Source organism: Pongo abelii, chromosome 2 (assembly GCF_028885655.2).
Source record: "Pongo abelii isolate AG06213 chromosome 2, NHGRI_mPonAbe1-v2.0_pri, whole genome shotgun sequence".
Classification (NCBI taxonomy): Eukaryota; Metazoa; Chordata; class Mammalia; order Primates; family Hominidae; genus Pongo; species Pongo abelii.
In genome coordinates, this window is record NC_085928.1 from 91115964 (window position 1) to 91129645 (window position 13682).

The 13682-nt window shown below is 38.9% G+C and overlaps 2 pseudogenes; both read left to right on the plus strand.

Moving 5' to 3' along the window:
- The first annotated feature begins 10562 nt into the window (after positions 1–10562).
- Positions 10563–10793, plus strand: LOC112132571 (ubiquitin-like protein 5; annotated as a pseudogene).
- A 1734-nt stretch (positions 10794–12527) lies between these two features.
- LOC112132652 (keratin, type II cytoskeletal 8-like) overlaps positions 12528–13682 on the plus strand; it is a 94889-nt pseudogene continuing 93734 nt past the window's right edge.

Below are 13682 nucleotides of genomic sequence, written 5' to 3' on the forward strand. Positions count from 1 at the left end.
TAGCCACTCACATTGACACAAAGCAGAAAGGTAGCTTTTTAAAAAATACAATTGACCCTTGTACAACACAGTTCTGAACTGTATGGATCCACTTATATGCAGATGTTTTGCAATAAAATTTATACCAAGTGTGCCTACCTCCCTTGCCATCCCTTCCACATCCTTCACCTCCACCTCTGCCACCCCTGCAAAAGAAAGCCCAACGCCTGCCCTTCCTCCTTCTCCTCAGTCTACTCAATGTGAAGACAATGAGAATGAAGACCTTCATGATCTACTTTCACTTAATGAATAGTAAATATATTTTCTCTTCCCTATGAATTTTAAATAATATTTTCTTTTCTCTAGCTTACTTTATTGTGATAATACAGTATATATAATCCATTTACCATACACAAAATGCATTAATCAAGTTTATGTTATTGGTAAGACATCTGGTCAGCAGTAGGCTATTAGTTAAGTTTTGGGGGAGTCAAAAGCTATACTCGGATTTTTGGGTGTGGGAGGTTAGCACTCCTAACTCCATTTTGTTGAAAGGTCAACTGTATATTTCTATTTGTACTTACTTAAAACTCTTCAAAGGTTTCCCATACCAAATAGAAGAAAAGCCAAACTCTCCATGATGTATAAAGCACAGCATAACCTGATGACAGCTGCCCACCTTGCAACATAGTAGTGTCCTCCTCCTCCTCTGTACTCTGGACACACTGGCCAACTTTTAGTTTCTTGGACATGCCAAAATCTTTTCCTGCTCGCAGACTTACAACATTGTTTTTCCTCTGGCTTCAGAGAAAAAGATCTTCAACTCATGCTTGGCACATCTCCATCCCACTACTCAGGTTTGGGCTAAAATGTCATTACCCATTTCTGACTACTATACATGTACAAGAAGTCCTCTCCCTCATTAGTCTCTGCCATTTCTTTCTCTTCAATTCCTTCATAGAACTTATCTTGACTTAAAATTTTAGGCAAATATCTTACTTGGTTATTTTCTTGGTAAGCAGATGTCTCTCTCACTAGACTCTAAGCAAGAACTGCTGTAAGAGCAGGGATCATGTCTATATTCCTGCATATAGCATCATACCTAGTGCTCCATAAATATTTGCAAAATTTTAATATTTTTAAGCTATTAAAAGCTCCAAGGAGTCAGGTTAGTGTTGTTTAACCCAGCAATACTCACACTTATTTAGCCGCAGAACTAGTCTTAACATAATATCTTTCAGCCCTCCTGAAGAGTTCATGTCCTGTTAATATAATTTGCGGAACACAGACTTTCAGTTGGCATTCTCTCTGGCCCTTTGTATCACTTTACGAAAAAACACCTTTCAGGCAGAAGGCACATACCTGTAATCCCAGGACTTTGGGAGGCCGAGGCGGGACTGATCAAGAAGTCAGGAGACAGAAGCTTTACTTTCTTAAGAGGCAAAAAGCAAAGGGTGTAAAGGTATTTCACTTTATAGCCTGAGAGGCATCCTAGGTTAGAGGAAAAGGTAGGATTTTAGAATTATAAAGAGATTGGATTTCAATTCTAACTCTCTCCTATAAAATAAAGATCCTAATTCCAACATTTCAGGAATGTTTGGAGAACACAAAGAAATAGAACATACAGAGCACCGGGTGCAATGTGAGGCACATAGTGGATTCTCAATAAATGTTCCTCCCACACCTTAACTACTCCCTTCATCCCTCTATTGGAGAAATATATTTCTAGAAACTTTTGGAGAACAATGGAGAAACATAGCAAAACCCTGGTGTGGATTATATTGACTGCCAGTGAACAGGGTTATCAACTAATATATCATTTATAATTTTTCATTTCTAGTATTTGCTCCACCCTCCTGTAAATATTAGACATAGCCTTGCCCTTGAGGATATTTTATTTTATTATTTATTTATGTATTTTTGGGACAAGGTCTTGCTCTTTTACCCAGGCTGGTGTACAATGGCACAATCTTGGGTCACTGCAACCTCCACCTCCCGTTGCCCTTGAGAATTTTAAAACTTAGCTGTGGAAGAACAATCAACCCCAAAGAAATAGCTAGAGAGAAATAAATAACAGTATTCAATAAGTGTTGTAAGAAATCCTTATAGACATAAGGATTGAAGTATCTAAGGTTTCTCTTATTAAGGATACTGGAGAGCATGGATATGCAATTCCTCTTAAGTGGGCCCAAATACTAAATAGTGTACCAAATGCTTTTGGGTGGAGTTGGAGAACTCTACCCAAAATCTAATGAACTTCTCATTTAACAATGTGCCCTTCTAAGACCACAACACATTTTAAGGAATCTGTCCTCATAAATCCCCAACTAAAGAAAGATTCAAGCTTCTTCTTAAAACCTGATTTCTCAGCAGAGTGCTTCATTACTGACCCTGGGAAGCTGAAATGGCAGGCTAATTTTTCTCCTTCCTTAAAATTGAAAACAGCTTGAACTCTCTAAAGTCCTTGTCATCTACTGAGGCAGATGGAAACTAGAGGAGAGAACAACTTTATAACAAAATAATAGCAGGATTAGCCTATAGAGAGATAGTGAGCACTTGCAAAGATTCAACAGAATACTATTTCTGCAAAAAACTGTAACCTTGACTCTCCTTGCTCTTGTGCCATAGCATCATTCTAAAGCATGAAGAAAAATTTGAAGTAAAAGAAGGTCTTGGCCGGGCGTGGTGGCTCATGCCTGTAATCCCAGCACTTTGGGAGGCTGAGGCAGGTGGATCATTTGAGGTCAGGAGTTCAAGACCAGCCTGGCCAACATGGTGAAACCCATCTCTACTAAAAATATAAAAATTAGCCAGGCGTGGTGGTGGGTGCCTGTAATCCCAGCTACTCAGGAGGCTGAGGCAGGGAACTGCTTGAACCCGGGAGGCAGAAGTTGCAGTGAGCCAAGATCACGCCACTGCACTCCAGCCTGGGTGACAGAGTGAGACTCCATTTCAAAAAACAAAAAAGAAGGTCTTATGGTACCTTTCCCAACAGCCTAATTTATAAAAACAAATCTAGTTAGATTAGCAGAATCTGGAGAAGAGGCTAATAGTGGCAGCAAGAGTTTATTTGTTGCATATTAAATTTGAAGAACCAGTAAAGAATGTATGAAGTTGTCAGGTATGAAGGTGAATTGCCCAAAGTGATATTCAACTACAATTAGTATACAATTAATTTAGTAGTTTTTAAAAAGTAAGTGAGGAGAACAAGAGAGGAAGGAAAGGAAGGAAGGAATGAAGGAAGGAAAATGGGAAGATGGGAGGGAGGGAGAAAAAGGAAAGAAAGGGAAAGATAGTTTGAAACAACTTATAGAAGATAATTATGGATGGCATAATTTTTGTTTAATAGTTACCAGGTGTTTTTACTTCTTCTCTTCATCATTCCTATTCTTCAGCCACTCTTTTGCTCAGTTTTCTGGACAGGAGCATCAAAAGTTAGGAGTGGTGATTGTGAGAATAACTAAGAAGGGAAAGAAAACGGAAAACAAGTAAGGTTTGTAGGAAACCAGACCAACCAACCAAATCAACTTTGCTTGCAGCAAACATTGCTTAGAGCAACTAATAATCCTCAGATAAAGAGGAAAAAGAAACTAAAAGGAAAGTCCTGTGTAAAATCACTTTTGTCCACAATCTATTTCAGTTAGATGGAATCAAATTTCTTTTAGGCTCTGATTGGTTCTAACTCCCGTGAAGACTCTGCTAGCTTTCTGCTGTATTACCTACTCCTTGAGGAAAGAAACCACTAAAATTAGCTTTTCCTCCATTCTTAGCACCCAGCATACAGTAGGCCCTGCATCTAAATTAAAGAAATGTAGTTAACAACTAATACTGTCCAAGATATATAAGTAAAGAATTATTCTCATTAATGAATAGAGCTACATAGTGAATTGAATCTCTCTAATTACACAAAACTAACACTCTTAATTTAGTTAAATACTCCAATAGTTTCCACAATTATATTCACTTGACTGTTCTCTTAGTAAGATCAATGTCCTGTTTGGAAAAAAAAAAATGTTAGCTAATATGGACTCTGTGAGATTTTCTAAACCTCATTTAATTATAAAATACAGTCCAAATTCATCCAACAAATATTTCTCAAGCACCCATCCAGAATACAATTATAGGGAGCACTGAGCAAGACCAACACCTTCCATGTTTCATGGAGCTTCCAATCTTTAGAGGAGACAGATGCTAAGCAACTAATTGCCTAATTAGCTATTTGATTAAAATTGTGATGAATGCCAATATGTCGAAGTTTAGAATGCTATGAGCGTGTGTAAGTTAGAGACATGGGAACTCTTCCTTGAAAAAGAAATTATGCTTGAACCCATATGTGAGGGTTAAGGAAAAATTAACGAGGTAAATAGGGAGAGGGAGAATAGTTTTATAAGCAGCTTATTTAAAGACTTTAAAGTGAGAAGGAGCAGAACATGCTGGTAAAACTAAAGAAAAGCAATATGGCTAAACCCTAATCATGAGGATTAACTTAAAGGATGGCACAGACCTATAGGTTTTTGAAGGCTGATAATGGCTGTACTTTGTTGTTTAAATTAACACCCCCAGACTATTCAGAAAATCTTTAGTAAGCTCTGGACTGTATATGAAAATCATCAAAGACTTGAATTTGTGACATGGCTGATTCTGGGATATAAGGACTTGTTCATTTTAATTCTTTCACTCATTGTTTACTGTTTCCCAATCTTTTTTTTTTTTTTTTTTTTTTTTGGAGACGGAGTCTCGCTGTCACCCAAGCTGGAGTGCAGTGGTGCGATCTCTGCTCACTGCGGGCTCCACCCCCCAGTCCCCCGGGTTCATGCCATTCTCCTGCCTCAACCTCCCAAGCAGCTGGGACTACAGGCACCTCCCACCTCGCCCGGCTACTTTTTTTGTATTTTTAGTAGAGATGGGGTTTCACTGTGTTAGCCAGGATGGTTTAAAACATAAAAGGATGCCTATATTTCCAGATGAGTGATATGTTTTTAATGATCATGAGTTTATACATTTTTTTCATTCTTTTCATCAAGGAATAAGGTAAACCTTAGAGGAGAATGGAGTGACAATGACCTGGGAATTGTATCCTGTGGATACAATAAAAGTGTTACCTTAAAAAACAAAAGATTTCTATAGTCAAACCTTTGAGGGAAATAGTACATTGTAAAAGGTAAATAGATTTCTTTATTGAGGGATTTCTCAGAGCCTTTAGTATTCTACCAAATCAATGTTTCTTACTAACCGGTTATGCCAATCTTGTGCCGAGCCCAGGAATATAGGATGACTTTGAAAGACATGGTCTCTGACTTCACGGAGCTAACAGTCTATGCAACAAGGGTTGTGAATCCCCCAAGAGAGAAACAGAGTTTGCAGGCCTTCCCAAACCTATTTGAGTACAGAATACTCTTTCAGCAGAGCATCTCATGGAACAGTATTTGGGAAACACTTGTTAGTCCTATCTAGAATAATCAGTACCAGACATCTCCAAAACATTTAGATTGAGTTCTGTGGGAAAGTACTTTTAAAAATGCCAGACACGGCTTTGTTTCCTAGAGGACAAACCAGATGACTGTGGTAGGGTGGCCTTTTAAAATAAATGAAGCATCAGCAACATTAGAAGACCATATGTGCCCCAGAGTGAGAAATGCTCACTGATTCTCTGCCAGATTTGACAGCAGCATCAGGGAGTTCTCAGGAGGAGCATCAGAAGCCCACATCTTTCCTCATACCCCAATTCGGGAGGCAGAGCAGTTAATCCTTCCCAAACAATTTAAACCTCATGCCAATCATACAATAATTGGGTCTTGTAGTAGTATTTATGCTGATGAAGTTTTAATTCAAAGAAGGGCATCACTCTAGGTGTGAGGCTAATTAACACAACCATCTCTTCACTATGGAAGAGATGTATATTCTGGAAGTTACTGACTCTATGAGTGTGTGTGTGTGTGTGTGTGTGTGTGTGTGTGTGTGTGTGTTTGCATGTAGAACTAATGAAAAATTAATTATTTATCTATTTATTTCTGACCATCTCAAAACCAAGATCTTCTCTGAAGTACTCTTCTAGGAGGATGAATACCAAATTGGCTTTTCTCAAATAACTGGAGAGAATGGACATCTTACTGGAGCTGAGCAGTGAAGAAGCCTCTTGGGTTTTATATTATTTTAGGTTCATTAAAGTGCAACATGCTTGATTCTGAGATTTACATCAAAATATTTTCTTTCATTTTTTAAAAAAATGCAGCAGATGGTAACTAGACAGGAGATTTTGTGTTATTGGGGTTAGAAAGATGAGAAGATGACTTTCCTTTTGATTCTAGTATCTCAGAGTTTTCCTTTCTAATGAATTATTTGACTTTCAAGAGTTCTGTTCCTTGTAGAGCCTCATGATTCATATTATATTGAGTTATGGCTATTGTGTTGTGATTTTGTTTAGAAGGATACAGAAGATGACTTATTTTAGATAAGTGCATATAAAGAAGTTGTTCTTAGTACATAAAAGGTACTCATGAATACTTACCAAATTGTTCAATCATGTTAGTGACAAATGTTTCCTATGAGTCATTTTCCCTTTGGTGACAATGCCTTCATGAGCTAGTCAAACCAAAGATTACATCCACCTGCTCTGGTTCTTGATTTCAAATCTACTTGTAAGAGAATTAGCACTATCAGATAAAATGACAGGAGAAATCATGCCCAAATGCTTTATAGAGGAAAATTAATATTGAGTCAGAACATCTGAGTATGTGTCAAGCTGACGTGGGTCCCAGCACACATCACTGAATGTAAACACTCAATGAAATTTGTTGATCCTCCGGCCTTCCCACCTCATTCATCACCCATTAAATTCTGCACTTTTACTAGCTATAACTTGGGTTACAAGAATGACAAGAATACAAGAACTAAGTGTAATTCCTTTACCAGAAAATATTGCACATTGCCAATAGGACCTGAAACATCAGGAACCAAACTTCCTCTCTCCTTCTCCCTGAGAGCCTGGTGCTTCTCTTTATGCATGCATGTCAACTTCGTTCTGTTCTGTTTCTGCAGAACCATTTTCTCTACTTCTTTAGGCAATTAGAGCAAGATAATAGCCATAACAACAACTCCAGCACAGCCCCAGATTCTCATAACTCTAATTTCTGATCTTGACCTAATTTCAATCTTCTAGAATAGAGAATCTGATTGGCCCAGCTCAGGTGTCTACTTCTAGTACCATTAGCTATGCCTAGGATCAATGGCCCATGTGTTATGCTGTCCACACAAGGAGAGGCCAGGAATGCTAAGTGACTGACATGTCCATTATACTTTTCATGCCTTTTCACATCTAAATTTGAATACATCTCTGTATCACATTCAAAAAGTTTTACGTCATATAATGCAAAATTTAAATTAATAGAATGAATCACATAAAACCTAAATACATTGCGTGATTTTTTTTTTTTTTTTTTGAGACACAGTCTCACTCTGTCACCCAGGCTGGAGTGCAGTGTTGTGATCTCAGCTCACTGCAACCTCCGCCTCCTGGGCTCAAGCCATTCTCCTGCCCCAGCCTTCCAAGTAGCTGGGACTGCAGGCACCGTGTTGGACAGGCTGGTCTCTAACTCCTGACCTCAAGTGACCTGACCACTTTGGCCTCCCAAAGTGCTGGGATTACAGGTGTAAGCCACTGTGCCTAGCCTATATTGTGTGATTTTTCTATTGGGATATGTTCACAAATGTCCCCTGGAGAAATCTTTTCAGAGCTTTTCCCCCCCTAAACTGGTAATTCTAAGCAAGTGGTTCTTAAATTTTAGGGCACCTAAGAATCCCCCATAGATCTTATTAAAAATGAGAATTCTCCCCTATCTCAGAAAGCCTAAATAAGTCTGGGGAGAACTTCAGAAATAAAGATTTTTATATGCTCTCCAGGTGATTCAGTTGTAAGTGGGTCACAGTTTGAGAAACACCAGACTAGATTGCATACAAGCAAAAAAGGAACAGGGGCTACAAATTTGACAGAGGGTCTTCTATAGAGGGGAAAACAGAAGAAAACCAGCATCGTTTCTGAGGAATCCTTTCCTTGCTATAAACTTCCTGAACCAACAGGAGAACTGTCAAAACTTCATCCTGAAAACAAACTTCTTCAGTAGATTTTCACCACTATATTTAACATGCTCTGGGGATTCATGGCCAGAAATGTCCAGCTATTTCCATAAAAAGATGCACAACATCATATTTCAGATGAGGGTATTTTCTAACTGAGGCAAGTAACACTTTGCATACTCCTGTCAGCAGGTAACAAAATAGAGATAGCTGTCGCGCATACAGGTTATGAAAATATGAAGCCAGTTTCCCAAACAGAGCTCAGTTATTCTCAGAGATCAGCTGAATGATACAGATTTCCTTTCCAAGCACCTGTCAAGGGAAGAATGTAGACATTCTACAAAGGGCTATGTCAATGAGCTTTTACTCAGCAGCAGAGCAGTGTGACGATGATTTCATTCTGTTTGGCAAGAGCCACCTTTAACAGTGACAGGGGTTTAACAGCAACTCCAAAATTTCAGAGGCACCCTTCTCCCTATAAGTGATGGGGAGCATATCATACAAAGGGAGGTTTTTTTGCTTCACTTTAGGCACTAGGCTAAGTATGAAAAGGTAGAATTGGTGTTACATGAAAATGGTAGAAGAGAATATTTTGGACAGGTAGGGACATCTGCTTGGAAAAGTTCTGAAATTTATTGATTTGTTTGCATATTCAAAAATGTTAGTGCAAAAAATATTAAGGGATCATTTTCATTAAGCTTTCCCAGGTACTGTCTGCTAAGTGTTAGGGATATAATAGAATGCAAAAACTGACATGGCCCCTGTCTGTGAAAAAGGAAGGTGAGAAAGACAAACACAAAGACAATAATCACACACATAGTATAAAATTACAAGTCTGGCAAGGTCTGTTGAATAAATTTGGGGGATGCTACAAAATATATAAAGTAGGGAAATGACCCCTTTATAGAGGTCAGAAAAGGATGGTGAAACAGAGGTGAGGGAACAGTCAGAGTCAGCAGAGAAAGAATCACTCTGGCTGGGCGTGGTGCCTCATGCCTGTAATCTCAGCACTTTGGGAGGCTGAGGTGGGCAGATCACCTGAGGTCAGGAGTTTGAGACCAGCCTGGCCATAATGGCAAAACCCCATCTCTACTAAAAATACAAAAATTAGCCGGGCATGGTGGCGCATGCCTGTAGTCCCAGCTACTCAGGAGGCTGAGGCAGGAGAATCAGTTGAACCAAAGAGGTGGAGATTGCACTGAGTCTAGACTATGCCACTTCACTCCAGCCTGGGTGACAGAGCAAGACTGTCTCAAAAAAAAAAATCCCTCGAGGAGTATTTGCAAAGGTCTTAGGTGAGGCTGTGGTAGTGGAGAATCTAGGTAATTCAAGAAGTTGATGAAGACTCCTACTAAAGGAGAGAGCAAATGTGTTGTTACTAGTTGAACTGTATCCCTCTAAAAAGATAGTTGAAGTCCTAACCCCCAGTACCTCAAAATGTGACCTTATATGGAAATAGTGTCATTACAGATAGAACTGATTAAGATGAGATCATGCTGCAGTAGGGTGGGCCCTTAATCCAATAAGACCAGTGCCTTTATAAGAAAAGGAGGTAGAGACACACAGAGGAAATATGGCCATGTGAAGATGTAGGGAGGGCTCTGAGTTGTGCTTCCACAAGCAAGGAACGCCTGGGGATGCTGGAAGAGGCAAAGAAGGGTCCCACCCCTAGAGTCTTCGGAGGGAACATGGCCCTCCCAACATCTTGATTTTGGGCTTGTAGTCTTTACAATTGTGAGGAAATACATTTGTGTTGTTTTTTTATCTACCTGGTTTGTGGCAATTTGTTATAGTAGCCCCAGGAAACTAACATGGGGGTGAAGTAGGCTGATGTTAAACCAGGTTGGAGAGTAGAGCAGGCCAGGCCCTATAAGGTCTTGATGATCTTATTAAAGGTGATTCTCTTAAGAGCAATAGCCAGCCAGCAAACTTTTTTTTGTTTTTGTTTTCGTTTTTGTTTTTGAGATGGAGTTTTGCTCTTGTTGCCCCAGGATGGAATGCCATGGTGCCATCTCGGCTTACTGCAACCTCTGCCTTCCAGGTTCAAGCAATTATCCTGCCTCAGCCTCTGGAGCAGCTGGGATTACAGGCATCTGCCACCACGTCCAGATAATATTTTGTATTATTTAGTAGAGACAGGGTTTCACCAGGTTGGCCTGGCTGGTCTCAAACTCCTGACCTCAGGTGATCTGCCCTCCTTGGCCTCCTAAAGTGCTGGGATTACAGGCATGAGCCACAGCACCTGGCCCAAAGAACATTTTTAAGCAATGAGGCAGTGGTGTCTACCGCATGTGAGAAATCAGATTCACCTTTAGAAAAGGTCACCTGGACTTCTTTAGTGAATGAATTAGAAGGAGGCAAGAATGATAGGCCACCAACATTCCAAATCATTGATATCTCAAAATAGTCACCAGCTTCCGGTTCCCAGCGTTGACTGCGACTGGGGTTCAGCGCTCGGGTGAGGAACTTGTGGCATCAGCAGATTCAAGGTGATTTGAGCTTTAGCTAGGATGATGGAGGTTGTTTGCAACAACTGTCTGGGCTTCAGGTCCATGTTAAATGCGACATAGATGACACCACTGGAGACCTTAAGAGACCGTAAGACACTGATTGCAGCCCAAGCTGTCACCCATTGTAAAAAGATTATCCTGAAGAAATGGTACATGATTTTTAAGGACCACACAATTCTGGGGGACCATGATATCCATGACGGGATGAACCTGGAGCTTTATTTTCAATAGATTAGAATTCTAATATTTCTGCTGCCCCACTGTCCTCTCTCATCCTCACATCCTTACCCCCAACACTGGTATAGATGCTTGTTTTTAAAAACTCACCCAAGACTTAGATGTGGCAAATATATATGTATGTATTTATATTTATATTTAAAAATTGAAAAAAACAAAGAACCAAAATAGCTACCCAATTACCACAGATTAAAGAAATCAAATTTTCTGTATTCATTAATACCGGACAGCTGAAACAAACTTTCCCAAACTGTGTTCCAAGAAACCCAAGTTCTGAGAAATCTGTTTTGGAAAACATTCCATGGTCAAGTAAATTTTGGAAGTTCTAAGTCCCTTGGGAGCTTTCTTCTTTCTTGGGGAGTCAAAACGTGCATTAACATGTTAAAATCTCTAGGAAGTCCTGCGATAAAGAAAGAGCATAGCTCCAATGCTCAAATGTGTTTGATTATGAAATATCCTTGGGCCAAACCCAAATCAACCATAGTTGGGATTACCTGTTAACATTCTAAAGAATTCACTTTTGAAAATGCAGGGCAGAGAGGTTTTTAAAAATAATCTTTTCATATCCTCACCCCACTTTTGGAGCCAGGAAATTCTACCCAATATTTAGTTTAAATTTTGCTCTGCAATTTTTCTCTTGCCTATGTTCACGGCCCACTGAGGGATAACTGCTGACAATCTGTGAAGTGATGGTTATTTTGAAGCTCAAATCTCCCTTCCCCTTCTCTTCTCCCATCTGGGCGTCATTTGAGAGATCTGCCCTGAAGCAATTCTGCAAGCAGGGTGTGGAGAAAACATTTATGAACCATTTTTAAAACACCGCTTTAAAAAACATGGCATATTCAAATGTGATGTGAAACATATATCCCCAAACTTCAAAATGTTGGTCATTATCACCAATACAGAGAATGTTGTACCTGGAAAGGAATCTATGAGTCATTTGGTTTAAAATGCTCGTTTTGCTCATAAATAAACTAAGGTCCAGATAGCCAAAGAGAACGGGCCAAAACCACACAACTGATCCTATCACACAGCTGGAAGGAGATCAGAGGTGTTCAATCCCAGGCCCACTTTCTTTTGAATATATATTCTGGGGCTTTTTAAAAACTTACTGAACTCCTGGCAGCATTTGAATCTAGATATTAATAGTTAATATAATCAAAAAGGCATTCTAACTAATTGAAGAATCTCAACCAGTACATACCTCTTTTTTTGTGAGTGAAAGTAACCAATTCAGTAGAAAAAAAGGGGGGAAGGGTAAATTTGTAAATAGTAAAAATAATAGCCTATAATTCAAGTTTTATGTTCTGGTTATCTCTGCTCCACATACATAATTTTCTTGAAATTATCAAAAAATAATTCCTCTTGACACTTTGATGTATTTATTATAAATTCTTTATTTTTGGTGTAATTTTTTTTCTTCTAAACAACATATTTTAAAATATTTTAAACAATAAGATTTTTTTAAATGACTCTGAAAAATATCTCCCTTGGCTTTTGTTTTTTATTCTGTCTCCTTCCCTTCCATCAAGTATCTGTAAATATAAAGCAGGTAGAAAGATATCTCCCAATCAGTACCACATATTTAAGGCAGGAAAATCATGTTTTGCTGTCTCCACTCTTTATAGTGTTATCCTACTAGTGATCCTTATTAATGCATTTATGGAAGTAGATTTCAGCTTGCCTTGTCATTGCTGTCTGTCCCACAGAGACACATATTTTGCAGACATGGTTCTGTACCTAAGCAGCAACCTTTCAGACAATGTGATAGGTAAAGGCAGAAAGAAAGATGGCACCAGTACAGATGACTTTGCCCAGAATGACTTTGAGCTAGGAGAACTAAATATGATGCCTTTGCTGGTGAACACATATTGCAGACACTTCAAGAAAGGTAATGTTCATGCAACATGGCCCCTTCCCTCAAGACATATTCTTTATCTTATAATCAACTGAAGAAAAAGCGATCTGCTACAATATTGAAGCATAAACAGGCTAAGGAGAATCTTGAGGCAGTTGTTCAGTCCTTATTTCTCCTTTTTAAGGAAGTTTAAAGGATGATTTTGGCTCTATGCTATATTCTACTTAGTAGCTAATTTTAGAACCTAATCCATACAAAATACATTTCCAGGTGTAATTTCCAGATTAAACAGGAATGGCACTGCCTGGGTACATCTAGATTTACCTCTCCCCACCCAGCTCTTCTCTGCCCATTTTGCTTCTTTTGTTGAGACAGCCCATTGGTGTCATTACACTTGGGCTAAACTAAAAACACATCCAGCTCCCAGTATTCTCTCATCTCAGAAAACAGATAAATCTTTTAGAATGCTTAGGGAGCTGGCTTCAAAATGCTGCCACCCCTTTCATGATAGTATCACAAAGAAGTTAGAGTCAATATCCTTTCTCTAATTCAGGAAACAGCGTGATGTAGGGAAAGATTGACAAACTAGAAAGAGACATACCAGTCTATATCATGATCTCACCATGTATTTGCAGAGAAACTTTGGATGAGTTTCTTTATTTTCATGAGTTTCCATTTCCTCACCTGTAAAATAGGATTGATAAAATGTACTGAAAATGTTGAGAAGAGCAACTGAAGTTTTACAAAATATCCTTCATGGTTTCTGGCACATCAAAGCTCTCAGCCTATACACTTTACCTTCGCTTTTCTGGCTCCTTTTGAATTCAGCATTCAATCCATGGTAACTTCAGAAATCAAATGCCGGCTGTGTGTCTAAAAGAAAGTTCTTTGTGACGATTTAACCTAAAAGAATCTCTCATCCAGAATCTATTTAATATCTAGGGTTCAATGAAATGCCTTTAAAGCAAAGCATTTGGGGGAAAATACAGAATAGAAAAGAAGTGCACTCCATAGAATGTCATAGT